This window comes from Balaenoptera ricei, chromosome 12 (genome assembly GCF_028023285.1).
Source record: "Balaenoptera ricei isolate mBalRic1 chromosome 12, mBalRic1.hap2, whole genome shotgun sequence".
In the NCBI taxonomy this organism is placed as follows: Eukaryota; Metazoa; Chordata; class Mammalia; order Artiodactyla; family Balaenopteridae; genus Balaenoptera; species Balaenoptera ricei.
Genome location: NC_082650.1, coordinates 79,136,586 through 79,158,265, shown reverse-complemented (window position 1 = coordinate 79,158,265; position 21,680 = coordinate 79,136,586).

The following is a 21,680-nucleotide window of genomic DNA, read 5'->3' as shown; positions in this document are numbered from 1 at the left end:
TTTTTATTACTTATTTTAGACACAGTGGTATTTGGCCTGGTGTCACCTGCTCAGTTATTACGGAACTCTATTACCAGCTATGGACTTGAATTTCGGAGGCTGAAGCAAAAGAAATTTAAAGGGTGGAAGTGAATTAATATTTATTTAATGTTAACTAAATAACTTAAGCTGGACACTTTATTAAACCCACTATTTCACTTGCTTTCAATAAGGAGGACAGAGGGAAATCAGGAGACTATAGTAGGGTACAGCTATGCAGGCAAAATTATTCTTCATGAAGAATGAACTCCTTAATGAACTAAGAAGAATTGTAGGATGCTTAATATGCTAATATATTATAATTCAGATTCAAATTAAGTAGCAATGAACCATGCTTTCTGCAATATCACCTAGAGAGGCAAAATTATACCTGTTTTCAGAGTTTGGGAGCTCTGTACTTTCCAAGTCTGTAGTTTTAAAGTTTTAAAAATATTATATATATATTCATATTTATTTCCAGGCACTCTGCCTACTTTCGTTCTGGTCATTTCATTTTTTTCCTGTTTTCCCTCCTTCACTGCTTGAGTCCAATGCAAACGGTTCTCTTTCAACACACGGTTCTGCTCATTATTTAAGATGGAAATAAGGCTAGAAAGGCATTTTCTCATGCTATTTCTAGGACACCTCAAATTCAGCTTTGCCTTTAGGCCAGTTTCTATGGAAAACCCAACCAAAAGCTTCTGGAAAACCTAACCAGTGTCTTCAGCACAAGAAGTTTTAGATTCTGTGTCCCATTTACCAACTTCTCCAGTGAATAAAAAATTGGTTGGACTGTATTGCCATTACAGGACTATTGTAGCAGTAAATTTTATGGAATAACTTAACCATAATTACAAAGAAAAACCCACATAGCAATAAAGCAATTTTAAAGAGTATTTCTCATTTAGACCAAATTTTCTATTCTCGGAAAATGGGTCATCTTAAACCCAAGAAGGGTCAGCATGCAAGAGGAAAACAACAGACTGCTGATGTGTTCCTTTAAAAACACTTCTCTTCCCATGAGTGCTTGGATTTTAGGCTGCAAAATGGCATCCTCAAGTTTTATGAGAACAGAAGTCTCTCCAGGGTAATGAGGGTATAGCATGTGTTCTCACTTGAAGGATCTTCCTGGAGTATAAAAGTATGATTGTTCTTTCTATGCAAGGTCTCTGTTTGTCCTGCAAAGGCTTGTAGTTTGGACAAAGACACTGAAAGCACAGGACTCACCATGAAAGCTGGAACTTTAGTCTCCAAATGGATGAATTTATTCTCCGTTTGGTCTGATGGGGCAACAAGTGTGTTGGTTGCTTCTTCTTTCATCATTTGTTTGTCCCAGTCTCATAATTAGTTGCTTTAAAAAATCACCTTTTCTACGCCCGTAACTATTTTTCCTCTTTACTCTTCTGATAACTCTTCATTAAACTCCTCCTTTGTGTATAGTTCACATTATTACATTTTTTTCATCATCATCATACTGAAGCTTAAAGTTGAAATTTCCTTGTCTCCATTAACTTTAACATAAATCCAGATTTTCTTTTTTTTTTAAATAAACATATTTTATTTATTTATTTATTTTTGGCTGCATTGTGTCTTCGTTGCTGCACGTGGGCTTTCTCTAGTTGCGGGGAGCGGGGGCTACTCTTCTTTGTGGTGCACTGGCTTCTCATTGCGGTGGCTTCTCTTGCTGCGGAGCACGGGCTCTAGGCACGCGGGCTTCAGTAGTTGTGGCACGTGGGCTCAGTAGTTGTGGTGCACGGGCTTAGTTGCTCCGCAGCATGCGGGATTTTCCCAGACCAGGGATAGAACACGTGTCCCCTGCAATGGCAGGTGGATTCTTAACCACTGCACCCCCAGGGAAGTCCCAGATTTTCTTCTTGATGCAATAGTCATTTGTTGATTTAACTTGACAATTCATCATCTATTTAAAGTTTTTACATCCATTTAAAAAAATGTCTGCCTTTTAATAAGTTGTACCACAGAGCTATGGTAGAGATGTAGAGGTGAGTATATCTGTTCCAGCAACACAAAAAATAAAACTAGGCAGCAGGCTTCCCCATATACCCTTCTGGTGCTTTGTAATTATTACCTGGGCTTGTGCAAGACTAAAGCAAAGGTTCCTCTTGAGTGCTCTAGTGTTGGGACCTGTGCTCTTTGTGTCAATCTCCAACCTTCCCCTGGCATTGAGGCCCGTGGGGTGGAAAAGGGGAGAGAGCAGTGTAGCTTGGTGGTTAAGGCCATGGGTTGCAGTGCCGGACAAAGCATTGGTTCAAATCCATGTTCTTTTTTTCCTTAGGTATGTGACCCTTGGCTACTTATTTACCCCTGGTTGTCTTATTTTTACAAATTGCATTATACAATTCCCTACTCAAAGTATTCTTTTGATTATTAAGCAAGAAAATATGGGTAAAACATCAGGAATAATGCCTGTCTTAGAGAAAGCACTCAATATAGAGTAGCTCTCTGTCATGTATAAGTTACCTGGTTCAGTGGCAGTATTGTTCTAATTTATATTATTGACATCTGTTGTGGTCAGAATCATTCTAGAGCTGCCCTACTTCTCCCTTTCTAAAATGATTTCTCCAGCCTTCTGATGTATTTCTTCCATGACTCAATATGACAAGGAACTAATTTGATGATGGCTGGGGAGGAAGGCAAATTCTAAGTCCTTCCAGAATACATGGATCTTCTGCAGAATTGATCCCTACTTAGTTTTTTTTTCTTTTTAATATATTTATTTTATTTATTTTTGGCTGCGTTGGGTCTTCGTTGCTGTGCGTGGGCTTTCTCTAGTTGCGGGGAGCAGGGGCTACTCTTCCTTGCGGTGCACGGGCTTCTCATTGCGGTGGCTTCTCTTGTTGCGGAGCACGGGCTCTAGGTGTGCGGGCTTCAGTGGTTGTAGCACACGGGCTCAGCAGCTGTGGCTTGCAGGCTCTAGAGCGCAGGCTCAGTAGTTGTGGCTCACGGGCTTAGTTGCTCCGTGGCATGTGGGATCTTCCCAGACCAGGGCTCGAACCCGTGTCCCCTGCATTGGCAGGCGGATTCTTAACCACTGCGTCACCAGGGAAGTCCCTCTACTTAGTTTTAAAGGGATACTAAAGGGAAAGCTGGGTTTGACAACTAAGTATGAGGATTTTAGAAGGTGGATCAGCTGTAGTTCCTGAATACTGGAATGTAAATGACATCACTTACCCTCGCACTGGTTAGGATCCAACTATATAGAAATCATTGGGCAGTTCTCCCAATTGGTTGACGCAGCTACTCTTTGAGCAAAGGACTGTACTTTGTCCAATTGAGGGAAACTTAATTTGCAGATCATGAGAAAATTTCAGGACACAAAGATATTAACGACCTTTGCCATTACCCTGAGCCAATGTCCCATAAATTTCTGGACAGTGAGTGAGGGGGAATAAAGGACAGACTGGTGACTGGAAAAGTAGAGAGAAGTTCTTTCCTGGTTCTCTTCAAACCTCTCTGGGTCTTAGGGCTCCATCTCCTTTACAAGCCTGTTCTGGTCCTTGTACCTCAGACACTGGGGTTTCCAGGGTTCCTTCCTCACACCAGTGCTGTTCTCACTGCACACACTGGAGTGATCTCATCTATGCTTGGGATCTTTTAAGCAATTTATTTATTTATTTTTAAAATTTATTTTTATTTATTTTTATTTTTATACAATGTTAAAGGTCACTTTTCAGTTATTACAAAATTTAGGCTATTTTCCCTGTGTTGTACAATACATGCTTGAGCGTATCTTAACACCCAATAGTTTGTACCTCTCCCTCCCCTATATTGCACCCCCCCTCCGCACTGGTAATCACTAGTTTGTTCTCTATATCTGTGAGTCTGCTTCTTTTTTATTATATTCACTAGTTTGTCGTAATTTTTAGATTCCACGTATAAGTGATATCATACACAATTTGTCTTTCTCTGTCTGACTTATTTCACTTAGTATAATGCCCTCCAAGTCCATCCATGTTGCTGCAAATGGCAAAATTTCATTCTTTTTTATGACTGAGTAGTATTCCATTGGATATATACACCACAGCTTCTTTATCCATTCATCTGTTGATGGACATTTAGGTTGCTTCCATATCTTGACTATTGTAAATAGTGCTGCTATGAACATTGGGGTGCATGTATTTTTTTGAATTAGTGCTTCTGTTTTTTCTGGACATACACCCAGGAGTAGAACTGCTGGGTCATACAGTTATGCTTGGGATCTTATTACCACTTATATCTCCCTTTCAGACATTTTGTCTGATGCTCATATTCTGAGTTCCAACTGTCTGTTGGATATTTTCTTGTGAGTTTCGTGGGCTACTCACTCTCAGTTCATGTCAAAGTAAAACCCTTGTGGGACCAACTCAGCCAGCTCCTCTCCCTGTTGCTGGTAGATTCTCTGTCTTATTACTGTCCACCTATTACCTGGCTGAGAAACGGGAGTCATCTGTGAGTCCTTCCTTCCCTCAGCACCCACATCCACTGAAATCTGACAATTTTACTATTTCTTGAATCTGTCTCTTCCAATCTGTATCCTACTTCACTGCATTGTATTATTATTACTGTTATTTTATCGTCATTTATATTTTGTATGTGCAGTTTTTGCGGTACACATCTAACTAGACCTATCTTCCACATAGTCACCAGAGTAGTGGGTCTGAAATGTAAATCTGATCAATTTTCTCCCAGCCATGGGATAAAGTCCAAACCCTTAAGGTAACACAAAAAGCCTTTCATGATCTGGCACAGACTGGACACTCATTCTCCATACTTGACGCTCCAGCCATGTAAGGAAGCTAATGGATCTCTGTTGACCTTGTCCGTGTCTAAATGGAAACATGGTTGATATTCTGTTAGAAACATCACAGTTTAATTATCAGCAGGGTCGATTCTCACTTTCTCAGTAATCATCACTATCATGAGTTAGTCCATAAATCCTGCTACATAGGGAAGATTGAATAACTAGCATATTGGTACTTAATTTCAAGGGTTTATGGTTTAAAGTAATTTCCCCTAAAACAGAGTTACAGACAAGCTTGTAATATGTTAGTCACTTTATTGGGTACAGATAAAACACTCCAATTTGTATTTGGTGGTTACTATCAAGAGATTTGGGGCATAGGGTTGGCATTGACAGCCTGGTTGATGCAACAGCTAGGTACTCACTTAACAAGCTACTACTCTGCTTGCTTGGAGCGTGGGAAGGAGGGAGAGGGAGCAAACAAATGTTTCTTCTCAAGATGGCCAAATATCCAAAAGTGACTCTTACTCACTAAATGGAACTCAATGATCAGTCAGGGTTCCTGCACAAGGAAGATAATGCACTCAAATTGGGTAATTTCAAGAAAGGATAATAAAGAGGTTATTTTTTAAGAGTCTGTCACTTCATGTTCTTTTTTTTTAAAATTTTTACTTTATATTGGAGTATAGTTAGTTTCCCAGGTGTACAGCAAAGTAATTCAGCTATACATATACTGCTGAGGGCGCGGGTCAAACCCTGGTCAGGGAACTAAGATCCTGCAAGCTGGACTGCAGGGCCAAAAAAATAAATAAATAAAATAAAATGTGGGTAGGATACGAGGAAATATATGGATAGTCGAGGACGCAGGGCTGGTGGAGACTTTGTAATGCTTCCTGGGCCTGAAGGAGTCCGGGCAGGGCATGTTGGTAGAATCTAGAGACACAGCAGACTGTGTGGAAAGGGCAACTTAGGAAAGTGATCTTCATCCAAGGTATTCAGCAAGCTGGGGTGATCTTCCTCTGACAGGGCTGGGGGAAAAGTGCCCAGACTTCATTCTTCTTTCATCTGCAGCATCTTACTGGTGTTCCCATTGGTAAATGCATCTGGAAGGCAGAGGGCAAGGGAGCTCTTTGATAAGGTCCATTCAAGTCAAGCTTGTGAGACAAAGAACAGGGTGGGTTTGGTAGAAAGTAGATCGCAAGGGGCAGATGGCAGGAATCTGGCAAAGCCCATTAAGAGGTCTCTGAATTTGCTTTTATCTGAATTGTCATACTTATGTCAACGCAGAGGAATATGAACCAAATTGGCCCAGGGAAAAATTTGCAGTGGGTAGCAATATTCTAGCACCTGCTGCTTTTGACCATAAACTATCCTTCTGAAGATTACTGAAATGGCTTTTACCAGATTATGATGTCTCCAAGTACAGGTAAAATAATAGACTGTTAAAAACAGAAACTGAGATTGTAGTCGTCTGTGAATATGACCACAAGTGTACCCACGCCTTCTGTCTAGTTATCTCGGGAATATTTGTACTTGGGGCATTTTATACTTGTTTATGAATATTCCAAAGGGTTGTTTTGAAGTAATTCACTTGTATCATGGCATGTGGATTTATCTAAAGATTTGCAGTAAACCTTAACATATCTAGATAGAATCAAGACCCTTGTAAAAAATACACTTGTGCATAACGTGTAGAACTTAGAGAATGAAGTTTTGAATTAAGAGCTATTTGAATGGAAAAACAATGGAAGAAAAAACACCTAGCAGTTTTCTCATTGGCAGGTTTCATTGTCAAGATCTCAGAAGTCATTGAGAATAGGGAGGGTGTTTGTTGGGGGTAGAGTGGGGAATACCGATGTGAACGGCTTTTCGGGAAAAGACCAGTGGCAAGTCGATTAGGTGAAAGGACTGGAGAGCACACTCCTACCTAGAGAAAAGTCATCGATATTGCTACCTATATCACCTCCTTCTCTATCTATACAGTGAAAGAGCAAAGATTATAACTATTAAAAAATAGTGATATGACAGGCAAATTCTATCAAACATTTAGAGAAGAGCTAACACCTATCCTTCTCAAACTCATCCAAAATATAGCAGAGGGAGGAACACTCCCAAACTCATTCAATGAGACCACCATCACCCTGATACCAAAACCAGACAAAGATGTCACAATGAAAGAAAACTACAGGCCAATATCACTGATGAACATAGACGCAAAAATCCTCAACAAAATACTAGCAAACAGAATCCAACAGCACATTAAAAGGATCATACACCACGATCAAGTGGGGTTTATCCCATGAATGCAAGGATTCTTCAATGTACGCAAATCAATCAATGTGATAACCATATTAACAAAACTGAAGGAGAAAAACCATATGATCATCTCAATAGATGCAGAAAAAGCTTTCGACAAAATTCAACACCCATATATGATAAAAACCCTCCAGAAAGCAGGCATAGAGGGAACTTACCTCAACATAATAAAGGCCATATATGACAAACCCACAGCCAACATCGTTCTCAGTGGTGAAAAACTGAAACCATTTCCACTAAGATCAGGAACAAGACAAGGTTGTCCACTCTCACCATTACTATTCAACATAGTTTTGGAAGTTTTAGCCACAGCAGTCAGAGAAGAAAAAGAAATAAAAGGAATCCAAATTGGAAAAGAAGAAGTAAAACTGTCACTCTTTGCAGATGACATGATACTATACACAGAGAATCCTAAAGATGCTACCAGAAAACTACTAGAGCTAATCAGTGAATTTGGTAAAGTAGCAGGATACAAAACTGATGCACAGAAATTTCTTGTATTCCTATACACTAATGATGAAAAATCTGAAAGAGAAATTAAGGAAACACTCCCATTTACCACTGCAACAAAAAGAATAAAATATCTAGGAATAAACCTACCTAAAGAGGCAAAAGACCTATATGCAGAAAACTATAAGACACTGATGGAAGAAGTTAAAGATGATACAAACAGATGGAGAGATAGACCATGTTCTTGGATTGGAAGAATCAACATTGTGAAAATGACAATGCTAAACAAAGCAATCTACAGATTCAGTGCAATCCCTATCAAACTACCAATGGCATTTTTCACAGAACTAGAACAAAAAATTTCACAATTTGTATGGAAACACAAAAGACCCCGAAGAGCCAAAGCAATCTTGAGAAAGGAAAATGGAGCTGGAGGAATCAGGATCCCTGGCTTCAGACTATACTACAAAGCTACAGTAATCAAGACACTATGGTACTGGCACAAAAACAGAAATATAGATGAATGGAACAGGATAGAAAGCCCAGAGATAAACCCATGCACATATGCTCACCTTATCTTTGATAAAGGAGGCAAGAATATACAATGGAGAAAAGACAGCCTCTTCAATAAGTGGTGCTGGGAAAACTGGACAGCTGCATGTAAAAGAATGAAATTAGAACATTCCCTAACACCATACACAAAAATAAGCTCAAAATGGATTAAAGACCTAAATGTAAGACTGGACACTATACAACTCCTAGAGGAAAACATAGGCAGACAGTCTATGACATAAATCACAGCAAGATTCTTTTTGACCCACCTCCTAGAGAAATGGAAATAAAAGCAAAAATAAACAAGTGGGACCTAATGAAACTTAAAAGCTTTTGCACAGCAAAGGAAACCATAAATGAGATGAAAAGACAACCCTCAGAATGGGAGAAAATATTTGCAAACGAAGCAACTGACAAAGGATTAATCTCCAAAATATACAAGTAGCTCATGCAGCTCAATATCAAAAAAACAAACAACCCAGTCTAAAAATGGGCAGAAGACCTAAATAGACATTTCTCCAAAGAAGATATACAGATTGCCAAAAAACACATGAAAGTATGCTCAACATCACTAATCATTAGAGAACTGCAAATCAAAACTACAGTGAGGTGTTACCTCACACCAGTCAGAATGGCCATCATCAAAAAATCTACAAACAATAAATGCTGGAGAGGGTGTGGAGAAAAGGGAACACTTTTGCACTGTTGGTGGGAATGTAAGTTGATACAGGCACTGTGGAGAACAGTATGGAGGTTCCTCAAAAAACTAAAAATAGAACTACGATATGATCCAGCAATCCCACTACTGGGCATATACCCTAAGAAAACCATAATTCAAAAAGATACATGCACCCCACTGTTCATTGCAGCACTATTTACAATAGCCAGGATATGGAAGCAACCTAAATGTCCATCGACAGATGAATGGATAAAGAAGATGTGGTACATGTATATAATGGAATATTACTCAGCAATAAAAAGGAACGAAGTTGGGTCATTTGTAGAGACATGGATGAATCTAGAGACTGTCATACAGAGTAATGTAAGTCAGAAAGAGAAAAACAAATATCGTATATTAATGCATATATGTGGAATCTAAAACAATGGTATAGATGATCTTATTTGCAAAGCAGAAATAGAGACACAGATGTAGAGAACAACCATATGGATACCAAGGGGGAAAGGGGAGGTGGGATGAATTGGGAGATGGAGATTGACAGACACATATACATTATTGATGCTAAGTATAAAATAGATAACTTACAAGAACATACTGTACAGCACGGGGAGCTCTACTCAATGCTCTGTGGTGACCTAGACAGGAAGGAAATCCAAGAAAGAGGGGAATATGTGTATACGTATAGCTGATTCACTTTGCTGTACAGTAGAAACTAACACAACATTTTAAAGCTACTATACTCCTATAAAATTTTTAAAAAAAAATCTAAAAAAAGTGGTGATATGAAAAATATAGAATGACTCCAAGCAAAGGGTCTTCCTCGGAAATTTCTTGGAAGTCTGAGAACAGATAGAGTTATTGTATTTTTATGAAATGGATAAGATTAGAATTGTATGTGTAAAACAGCACCTTCTGGGAAAATATGTTAGATTGATTATAGGTATGAAAGTTAAGAGGAAGAATAAAGAAAAGATTTGAATAATCCAGTTTAGAGAAGTCAAGGATAATGGGGAGAAATAAATGTGACCAATTTGAGAAATAATATGGAAAATAGTAAATATTACTAAGAATTCAATGGTACATCTGGATCTTCTCTTTAGGAATATGTGGCACATGAAATACATTTTGGAGGCATTAGCAAAGAATGGAAAAGCTTTCAACAATAGGTACCATCGCAGCCCCTGAATGTCCTGGTGACTCAGGGCAAGTCTCTGAATCTGTTTGGTACTGGTTCCCTCATCTGTGAAGGACAGAGATGAGATAGGTAATCTTTAAAGATTTTTCTAATGCTAAATTGATATTATTCTAAGTAACCCTGTAGCCTACCATAGATACTACCCTTACTCATTTATTTAATGAGGTGTAACTCACGAATAGTAAGTTTGTACATGCACAAATCTTACATGTAAACCCCCGTGAATTTTTATGTGCATCTGAAATCACCACCAAATCAAGACATAGAACATTTCCAGCACCCCAGAGGTTTCCTTGTGCCCATTCCCAGTCAATGCCTTCTTCTTAAAGGTAGACATCTAATCTGACATCTATTCTAGTAGGTTTGATTTGCCTGTTATTGAACCTCATCAACATGGAATCATACAGTATTCAATATACTATTATTTAACTTAGTTAATAGTGTCATTCAGGGACTTCCCTGGGGCAGTGGGTAAGACTCCGTGCTCCCAATACAGGGGGCCCAGGTTCAACCCCTGGTCGGGGAATTAGATCCCATGTGCATGCCACAACTAAGAGTCTGCATGCCTCAACTAAGAGTCCACACGCCATGACGAAGATCCCATGTGCCACAACTAAGACCTGGAGCAGCCAAAATAAATAAATAAATAATTTAAAAAATATTGTTATTCAAAATAGTGGTGTGGTGCTATGCAACTTTATGTGGTCTTTGTGTTTTATGCAAAGGTGGTTCCTGTAATTTTATCTTGCTGAAAGCTACTTGGGTAATTTTCTTCCAAGTGAGATTATCCTCCCTTCTCAAATAGGACTGTCCAATTTTCTCACTCAATATCAGGATCCAGTTCAAGTTCACTGTCTCTGTGGAGCCTTTTCATAACTATTCCAGTTCACATTATTGCCTTGTTTTCTGACCTCCATGTAGTTCTTGGGCTATAATACTTAGCAAGGACATTAATCATAGAGTACTTCAAATTATTTAACTGTTCCACATATTCGTAGTGTCTTCTTTCTAAAAAATTGCATGTGCCAGTGAAAAGACAGATTGATCTGTTACTTTTTAAAATCCCAGAATAATGTAAATAGCACTGAATAAAAAATGAGTGACCCTATGCATGTATGTATGTTTTTTTCTCAGTGAAACATAACCACTGTTTCAGAACGTAGGCTCTGGGGTCAGATAGCCTGAGAGTAGGTTGGAGCGACCTTCTACAAGCAGTGGGCTCATGAGCAATTTTTAAGTCTTGATTTTACCATCCTTAAAATGGAGTTCATGGCAGCATTTACACATGTATATACAGTGCTCAGCACTTTTTGTCTGGACTAGGATTTTCAATCTTATTCAGTCTTAGCTATTGGAAAACCATCCTTTATATGTTGTCCTATCACATTTTATCTAAATGTTCCGGTTTTAGGATTGAGCTAGTGAATTGTGTTGAAATGCTTGTCCCTCAGAAAATTGTTTCAGAGTGACACCTTTTAGATGATCAGTGAAAGAAATAACTTTCTTTCCCACTTAGGCCCCTATGTGTTGGTTTTAATCCATGCTACTAGCAGGAATTGCTTACGTTCTGATGTAGCGTTACCTGGGCTCCTAGTAGTTCCCAGTGCTGTGATAGGTGTGTTCGTGCAGTATTAGTTTTTTAGTAGATGACCTAAGTCCTGGGTAACAACTTAACGGGTCTGATATAAAATATCACTATCCAAATATCTAGAGTCGTTTTTTTCTAAAAGTCTTTTTTTTTTTCAGTAAAATCTTTGAAGCTAATAAAATTAGAAGTAAAATATTAGAAAAAAAATCAAACTATGTGTTTTCCCGAGTGACTTTTAAGCACTTTCAAACTCAAGGAAATGAGTATTTATTTGTATCCAAAACTATAGTAATGAGTATATAATTTGGCTGAAAATGTTCTAGAGGAAAATTAGACGAGCATATATTAAAAATTAATGCAATTCTTCTTTTGAGGATTATAATGGAAATGAATCTTATTCTTGCCTACGTATATTCTTAAAGTACTGACCATTTTATGTTGAGCCTTGAGATGTAGGTTGAGGGAAAGAAGAAGCACATCTCCACACACTGATGTGGTCACAATACAGGGTGCAAACCTGTGCCATGGATCTCTTCCTAAATCAGCCTATGCTCAAGTCTGCGTACCATTAAACAAACAAACAAACAAAAAGAAAAACAAAAACCCTTTTCATTTTTCATGGACTTTCAGATGAATGTGGCTTTCCTACCATATTAAAGCTAATTGAATTCTGACATAATACTCCATTCTTCTCTTCTGTTCCAATTCCTGGGTATTTATATAGCAATTTTGGTCATATTTTGGTAATGATGTAGATTTATGGAGGATTATAACAGATGATTCATACAAAATCTTTTTTTTTCTTTCATTTCTGGAATCCTCTTGGCATGACTTCCAAAACTCAGCCACTAATAGAACATAAATACAGAGTGGCTATGTTTCTATTTCTAGAGAAGAGTAGAGTAACTATAGTACTGAGGTCCTGGGGGTGGTTGGATTTTGGTACTTCCAGATTGGCAAAACATACTCATTCGAAACTTTTTAGGGTCATGTTCATTCTGTGTTTATCTTGGTGATTTGTCAGAACATGGCTGGACTTTGGCGACTCTGTTTACATATACATTTTATATTTTTTCCTTTAAATTTTTCCTACTTTTTTTGGAGAGATTCATTTGTGTTCTAAAAACATTCTGGGAAAGTTGAGAATGAACAGATCTAGAGCAAACATGTAAAACTTCTAGATATTGTTTTTGTTCAACTTGCTGACAACATTGTCAAAACTTTTTCTCTAAAACATTTAGCCCTTGCTATCTAGATGTTCACTAGGTAACATGGTATTAAAGTTGGAACTAGACTTCATTTTGATATTCTTGCAATGGCAACAAATCTTTTGTATTTAAGGGAGAGAAGGATCTGTCCCAGTCTGTGAAGTAATACAGAAAAAAAAAAAAAAAAAAAAGACTACACCAACCTGAATGTGTAAGTTTAAACTTGTCACTTAAAAGTGTTTATTTCACCTTTTAATCTAAATTTGGAAACAGCCAATAACCAGCTTCCTTCATGTTTGCAAAGGAAAACCAACTTACCTTTTTTAAAAACCGAGATTTATAATCTTTTCAACATTTACCAAATCTATACTGAGAGCCTGCTATGTGCCAGATGCTTTGTTAAGACCCAGAGACTTAGTGGTGAGCAGAAGAGAGGCAGACCCTACTCTGGACTCCCGGAGCTTACAAAAGAGAGTCACACATTTTCTTCATGTCTTTTTTTCTTTTGAAAAGCAATTTACACACTAATTACATATAACTGACTTTTCAATATAATATGTGTATATGTATATTCTTAATTATATCACATAAATGATGACTGATTCAAGTATGTAGTGATTCAAAATATTATGCTTAGCTTTTATGAAATGTTCTCTATAGAAAAGAAATCTCTATATTAATTCTCAGTGTTTTTGAATGTTTACACCTTATTGCTGTCAAATAAAGATACAAATAATTGCTAAATAATGCTGTCTATAAATATGCATGACAAGACAGAATGTATATCCAAATTGTATTTTAAATACATACACTTTAATCAGAGGCAGACTCTAAAATGACAATTAATATAGCTGGCATTTGCATCAACAAAGGACATTTATAGAAGATGCTTTTATCAAGTTAAGCACAATTATAGCACATGTGGATGCTGGATAATTAAAATAAATTTTGCCTAAGAGTTTACTTTAGAAATTGACACAGGGAAATATTTTCATTTCCATATGCTTTGAGTAATTGTATTTTAATATCTTTTTCTTCTGAGAAGTAGTTACGTCATTTATTTTTTATGAGAATTCAATATATTTAAATTTGTTCTTTTTCCAGATATATTAAGGAACTAGTAGATACTGTAACTCTGAGCTGTATTTATTCCCAGCCGGGACATATTTAATCATGTTTTGTATTATATTGGTGGCCTGGGCTTGGGTTGGGTGTTACATTCTTTAATTTCTGTGTCTCTGTTGACAAGATCATGAGTGTTGCATTTTTTGCATATCTGCTTGGTAGACTATGTAAGGTGCCACCCAGTTCCCTCTTCTGGATTCCAGGAATTACTCTCTTAGCTGCTGGGAGTGATGTTGGAAGAACGCCATCAGCTAGCAGCCCTTGCTGGGGACTGTGTCAAACTCCCTGCCCTGAGCAGCCCACAGCCAATGGCTGAGCGCCACGGGTACGAAGGCCCAGGTGGTCTCCGCAGCGCCGTCTGGCTCTGGAGCTCCTGTGGGATCAGCCGAGGCTGTTGGGGGGTTGGGATTGCAGCGCAGGTCAATCTCTCTGCTACCTACTCCTCACTTCCATAGGCGTTGATACCAGGAGCATGCCCAAAGGAACCCTCCATCTCAGAGGGTGCTGCCTGGGAAACTCAGGCTGTGAAATCTGCCCAGAAGTCAATGTCTTGATTGCAATTGCATACTGACAGTAAGTTCTAGCAGCTATTACTCCATTGACATTTATTCTGGTCACTGAGTTGATGTCAATAGTCATGAAGATAGAGCATCTTGATTTTGCTCAAATTTTCTAACCCTCTATAACAATCAGCTTCTTCATTTCATCATGGTTAGCTGATGAATAATATGGCAAGTAACTCATCAGAAGAAAAAAAAACATATCTATAGTAATCAACATTTTTCTTTAGTGACAGTCTTCGTGCTCTTTTGACCTGCAGATTGAGCAGGCTGTGGTCTGCTTTTAAACAAAGGAAAAGATGAAACAGACGCGCTGGAACTTCTGAAACAGCTGTTGCCGTGGAAGATGCTTCTTTTGAATTTTACATGAGGACATTTACTCCCTCCTCGACATTGCAAAGTACAGGAGTGACTGAGGTAGCTGTAAAACTCCTAACTCCCCTTCCCCAGTTGAATGAACGGCATGGCTGTTTGGCATCTATTAGAAAGTAACGCCTCTGTAGCAAAGCAAGGAAAAGCCCGTGAACTATAAATGCTCACTGCAAACATGTTTGATGATTAGCACAATCTCTCAAGCAAGCCGTAAAGAATAGAAACTGCACTTAGGGAGTTAATACAGCAATCCCGCTGTTGCCCTAGGCAGTTTTTCCAGGTGCAACGTCTGCGCCTCTCAAACAAAACCTACAGTTTCGGAATAGAGTGAGCCGTGCGCATGGATCAGTGGTAAACCCAGAGAAGTGGGGCTCATCCAAGAGAAACAAGATGAAAAATTCAGCCAGAGACAGAAATCTGGACGTGCACCAAACAACTTTTCATCAGCGTGTCTGTCCGGGAGGAAACATTTTCCAGTGGCCTCCTTCCTTTTTTCTTTCGAAATGAGCTCAACTGCAGTGTTCCCAGGCGCTGTCACCAGCGAACTGCTTGAGGCACAGAGAAACATGGATAAGTGATGCTGTTTGTTTAAGGTATCTTACATGCTCCGCCCCCTCAAGTCATTGTCAAACCTAATGGAAGGACAATTCTAGCAAATTTCTCTGCAGTCCACGTGGAGATTTGAGGCTGTGATTTTCCTAATGGTGCAGGACTCGGGGCCAGGTGGACAGGGCAGATGTAGCGGGGAGAAAGCGCTGTGATATAGGCTGATCTCTGTTAGGGAAAGGGCAGAATTTTTGGAACTCATTAACTGCTGTCTCTCATTCATTTAATTTGTTACTTATGTGCCTTCCGACTTCAGCTGTCGATGCCCTGAAGGCAGCTGGGGCAGGCGTGGTGCCAGCAGAGGGCACATCCCTGAGTCCAAAGGCACCTGTCCACCAGAAATGTACAAACTCGGCTTCCAGATGCTGGCCTTGGTCTCAACCTGATGCTCTTTGGCTTAAGCGGATAAACTGCCCCTATCAGGTGGGAACAGTTAGAAGTCAGAGACAATGAAAACACACAGGGCTCAAGTGTTGTGCACCAAGCAGTGTTTACAGGAACAGGAAAACTGGTGAGTCATCTTCTGTTTTTAAATGGGTACTACCAAGAATTCATCTGTGCACATCGCCACTCCGTGCATTTAAATCGACCGAGCATTACATGTGAATGTGTTCAGAGGATGAACAGAATGCTACTTACCAGCATTAATTGCATTATTAAATATATTATATAACTATAATAGAGTGATTTCAGAAGTCTCATGAGAAGGTGGGGATTTAGAAAGATGTTTTGCCGTAGCTGTTTCATTTTTAACTCCCTGGGCCATAGGGGGCCTGTTCCGTATTCAGAAGGCAGCAGGGAACATGAAGGTCACCGTCATCAATATTCCTGAATTACAGCAAACCCACTGCCAAGTGGCAGTTTGTTAACAGGCCATGATGCAGGCTATAGCCTGCAATAATGGGAAAGAAGCAGGGCTCAAGGAGGAGAGAAAGGAAGAGAAGAGCAGTGACGCCGGTGGAGAATTCAGAACGGGCTGTGTAGCTTTCTGAATGCTCTGTTGCTCTCCTTCCATTGCGGGTGCTTCACGGATGCCTTTAAAGTTATTTCATCCTGCTCCTTTGCAGGGTCCCTCGATTTGTCATCAGCAAACTGGATGAGAGTGCCTTCTGCATATTCATTCAAGTGATGTAAATATTGAACAGAAAGGGACCTATTGGTATGTGTCAAGGAATCTGCCTCTGGGGTGACACCGTTCCATTAATCAGCGTTCTTTGACATGGTTGTTAAAAGTTAAGTCCTACTAATTGCTTTAATTCAACTTGCATGTCTTATGTTACCTATGAGACCAAAACTTGCTGCGTGACTTGCTGAATACACTTTGCCATCTTGCCAACTCAGCAGAGTACAGCGTGAAAGAGCAGACTTTCAGGCTAGCGTGCTTGGGTTTGAATCTGGGCTCAACTAGGTACTGTTAGCTGTAGGTCCTTGGGCCAGTTACTTAACTTCTCTGTGCCTTAGTTTCCTTACTAGTAAAGACGACTGTGTATTCCTCAAAGGGTTTCCGTGCGTATGGATGAGTAACGTGTATTCCTAGAATGGTGCTGAGTCTGTAGTCAGTGCTGTCCAAGCGTTTGCTGTCATCCTTGGCAACATCGGCACCAAACAGATGGTGACCTGTCATGACTTTTTGGTATTGAACCTGCATTGCTCCCCGAGATCACTGTTCATTTCAAGGAGCGCACAAAATAAAAGCTTAAAAATCAGTTCTAGAATTTTCCTGCAAATCATCCCTCTTTTACAGCACAAATTATATGAACTAGGAAATGCTCAATGGATATAAAATATGTAGTGAATATTAGATACTTAAACTATGTGTTCTCCCAGGTTAGGGCATTAATAGGTTTTTCTACCAGTAGCTAAAGTTGTCACGATTGGGGAAAAGCATATGGTTCTGCCACAGCACTGTGTGTCCTTAAGTAGGTTACTTCACCTCTCTGAGCCTCAGGTTTTAATTTTTTTCTTTGTCTTCTTATGATATAAGAGTGAGAATATAAATTTATTGTATTCGTTTATTCCAAGGCAGTGTATTGAGTAACTGATATGTATCTTACATAATCTAGGTCCTAGACACGTTTTATTCACATTGAATAATGTGAAAGTCTTTGCTGTGACAACAAATAGATATAAAAATCATCTATACATTAAGTGATAAAAAAACGCTGTAGGAATATAAAGCAGAATAAGGGGCTTAAGAGTGATATGGAGCAAGGGGCAGCAGATATGATAGCTTTTTTTTTTTTTAATAAATTTATTTATTTATTTATTTATGGCTGTGTTGGGTCTTCATTTCTGTGCGAGGGCTTTCTCTAGTCATGGCAAGCGGGGGCCACTCTTCATCGCGGTGCGCGGGCCTCTCACTATCGCGGCCTCTCTTGTTGCGGAGCACAGGCTCCAGACGTGCAGGCTCAGTAGTTGTGGCTCACGGGCCCAGCTGCTCCGCGGCATGTGGGATCTTCCCAGACCAGGGCTCGAACCCGTGTCCCCTGCATTGGCAGGCAGATTCTCAACCACTGCGCCACCAGGGAAGCCTGATAGCTTTTCTGACATTGGATGTTCGCATATTTGAAAATTCTTAGTCATATATAACACTATGAATTTTTGGAGTGGAACTGAAAGGTGAGGAAATCTCTTTTAAAACTGTCCACAGGCACTTGAGGTTCTTCCCCAAGTATCTTCTTCTTGGGGCTCCCATAGCACAGCTTGTGATGTGCTAGGGGCTGCTCACCTTCAGGTAAGAAGCACGGATGACCAGGTCCTCAAGAAAAGGGCATTTGCCCATGTTTTCATGGCTTCAGTATCCCTTCATGGGAAAAGAAGATAATGATGCTTGTAATTATTTTATCAATGAATTGTTTGCTTTGAAATCATTCAAAATAAACTCACTACTGGAACTACCAATATTTTCCATGTAGACACTTTCATTCTCACCTTGAAACTCCTTAGCTGAAGCATCAGGAATGCACTGGGTTACTTTCTTTTTACCCTTCAGAACTTTCTTCAGAGAAGTTGGAAATGCCCTTGGGCCTTTTCATTTGTTGTAGCTTAGAAAGAGCCCCGTGCGACCAGAGACTCTGACAACCGAAAGTGATTTCTGGGCTATTCGAAATACTTCATAAGAACTCCGGGAAACCTGACACCTTAAATGCTGCAGATGTGATCTTAACATAGGGCTGCTGGTCACCTGGCAAAGGCCCTGTGCAGCACAATTGGATTTGTTCCTCAAGAAGTGGCAGCAAGGCGCTGAAACGATTCATAGGCTGAGCTTTGGTCAGAACTTGCAGGGCTCCAAATTGTCCATGACTGGTACAAAAGACCCCTTGCTGACCGGTCCTCCCAGCATTCTTGGGGCCATTTCATCTGTTTTGCCAGTCCTTATTCTTTTACAATTGAAGAGCTCTCAATGTATAAGTAAAAAGTGGAAGTTGGACAGGGAGATTGGACCTGAACTTAGGTCTGTTTTCTTTACTTGCTTCTCAAATGGGCTTGTCTGAATTTCAAACCATGTTAGTTTGCTTACTTTGGCTGAATTTCTTCTTTCTTTGGTTGATTAATCCTTGATATTAGATCATAGTTTGTACAAATATCATTTTCAATGATTTCCAAAGAGATCTTTCAGGGAATATTCCTAGCTTTCAGGGAACATTCTGGGTTTCCCCTCCAAATTTATAAGCCTTGTCAATATTACCCAGGACTTGGAGGTCTGAACAGGCCTCCCATGTAGTACGTTCTCCTGGTTTTGCCCTTTGAATGTGTTCTATGGACTAGACCCTGGGTTTTTAGATTCGACAGGGACACTAAACCCTGTTTCAGCTTAATATTTCTTATGCGTGTAGTTGGACAGATGAATGATATAAAATAATTGCTTCCGACTTTATAAAGTTTAAAGTTCTCTTATGTAGAGTAAATGTTTTAAAATTCTTTAAGGTCTCAAATTTGCACAGCACTTGAGTGAGTCATCACCACCACTAGACCACGTACTCAGGTTCAGTGCTGTTTTTGAAAGTGCTTTCTATTTGGATTTTCAAACATGCAAGTGGGATGAGGCAGAGTAAATAGTCATCATCTGTCCTCTTCCAGGATAAGATTACACGATAGTTGCTCAGGTGATGTCCTACGCAGACTATGTGCGTTCGTGTGTAAACATGGATTTAAAAAATCTCCATAGATATACCCTGGGTCGGAGAGGTCGAAAATTCGTGGTCTTGGTTTCTCCCAAAAGCGTACTGGCAAGCTTGTGGGTGATAGGAATGTAAACAGTGAAACAGACCTCCTAGCAGTGGTGATCAGAAAAAAAAAACAATGGATGCCTGGTACCCAAGGTACTGAAAGGCAGAACTAAGTGGAAAATGCCCCCGTAGGCACATGTGTCTGCCAGTGCATTGTGCGACTCTGCTTCTCTTTCTGTGAGTTTATTAACATCATCAAATATTTATAACTTACCTCCTCCCTTTTCAGAACTGTCAGTTGATTCTATTCAATACTGAGTCATTTGGTGCTAAGTACCCGGGTCCTCTGTTGGTGCTCTGGGAGAGATAGGATGCTCCGATTTGGGTCTCAGCAATGCCTCTGTGGCTAGTCCGTCCTTACCCAGGTATTGGTGGTGTTGAGAGATAGAGAAACAGGGGACAGAGTTTGCAAAAGATTTCCTTTCTCTTCTCTTCCTGGAGTGGGCTACAATGAAGATAAGATAAACCAGCAACTCCTGTGCAAGGCATTCCCAGCTCCTCCGGCGGTGGAAAAGTGCTTCTAAAAGTCAAAGACAGAGGGAGAGCCAATGCCTATATCTGCTCCTGGTTAAACTTCCCTTAATTTCAACTCCAGCAGTCTCTGTACTCTGTCCCTTGTTTGCACTCAGTACAAAAGCTTCTCTCTTACAAATGTTTAACCTGCAAACTTTACAGGTATGGAAAACCCTACAGAGCCCAGCAAAAAAAACTCACCTCTGTGAGGACCCAACACCCAGTGGCGTCAGGGGCTGCTTGTTGAAGGTTACTTTGAAAGTTCAAGCAAATAGATTGAGAAACAGCTTTTTGAAACCTAACAGATTCTTAAATAGATTGTAACTAGATTATAAGGAAAATCCCCAAGAAGCTATCTTTAAATTACTTCGTGTATAGTGTTCAAGAAATTTATGAAAGTTCATCCTCCTTTCTCTCTCCCTCCCACCACCCTTCCTTCTCAGATTCCCTCATTTGATTTATTCTCGTAATTGGATAAATGAACCATTTTCCTATTCTGTTAAAATGTCTATGAAATGATAAAGAGAAAAAAAGTTAATCAATGGAAGAATTTGTGGGGGGATATTAGGTTCAGAAATAAATTATTTCAACATGTGAGGTTTTTATTGGGCTGCCAAAGAAAATCCATGCAGTAGGTCACAAGAATAGAATCAGTAGCTGGTAGGCTTAAATTTCCTGGTTTAGAAAAACTTAAGATGGGTGTTCAGCTATGACGTTTTCTAAGTTGGGTGGTTTGGAGTAGAGTATGTACTTACAAGTATAATTTCAAAAGATAGACTTTTGGCAAACTTGATTAGAAGTGAATTTAACATTATTAGTCTTTGCATTAATAAATGATGTACTATATTTGACAATATTTTGTTTTAATATTTTAAATTATAAATACTGAGCTAGAAATTGAATTACAGTAATAATTTTGTCACTAACAGATAATGTAATTGGGGGAAAATTCATTTAAATTGTAGGGGCCTCAGTTTACCAAAGATGAAAATTGTAATGTCTACTTAGATACTTTCTAACTTTCCAGATCTAAGATTCACCCCAAGCAAAGTGGAGGTATCGCTTCAGGTCTGTCCTCTGCTTTCCAATCAAATTTGGTTAGAAATAATACCACAATTCTGGATGCTATTTTGTTATTACAAATCTGTGCTATCACTCAAGTAAACTTTTGCTCCTTTAATAAAAGTCTGAGGGCTGTTGGTGCTATGAATAAGTCACATGAACGGCTACAAACTCATAACTTCTCAAGGTTTTCCAGGGAAGATTACATTGATTTCTGTTGTAGGTAAGAAATACTTTCTGCGTGATTTTGAATTATATGATATTTTTGTTCTTGTTTTACATTTCTAAAAATCTAGTTTTGAAAATACAACAGGCTTACAGCACAAATAGTAAAACAAAATTAAAAAGCTTCATTGAGTTGGTCATGGTAATCAAGAACAAAAAAAGAAGGAGATAAAACTTCAGGATCCATAAAAAGTTGCAGTTTTTAATCCTTTTGTGAATTATAGACTTAGAAAGTCTGAGAAGA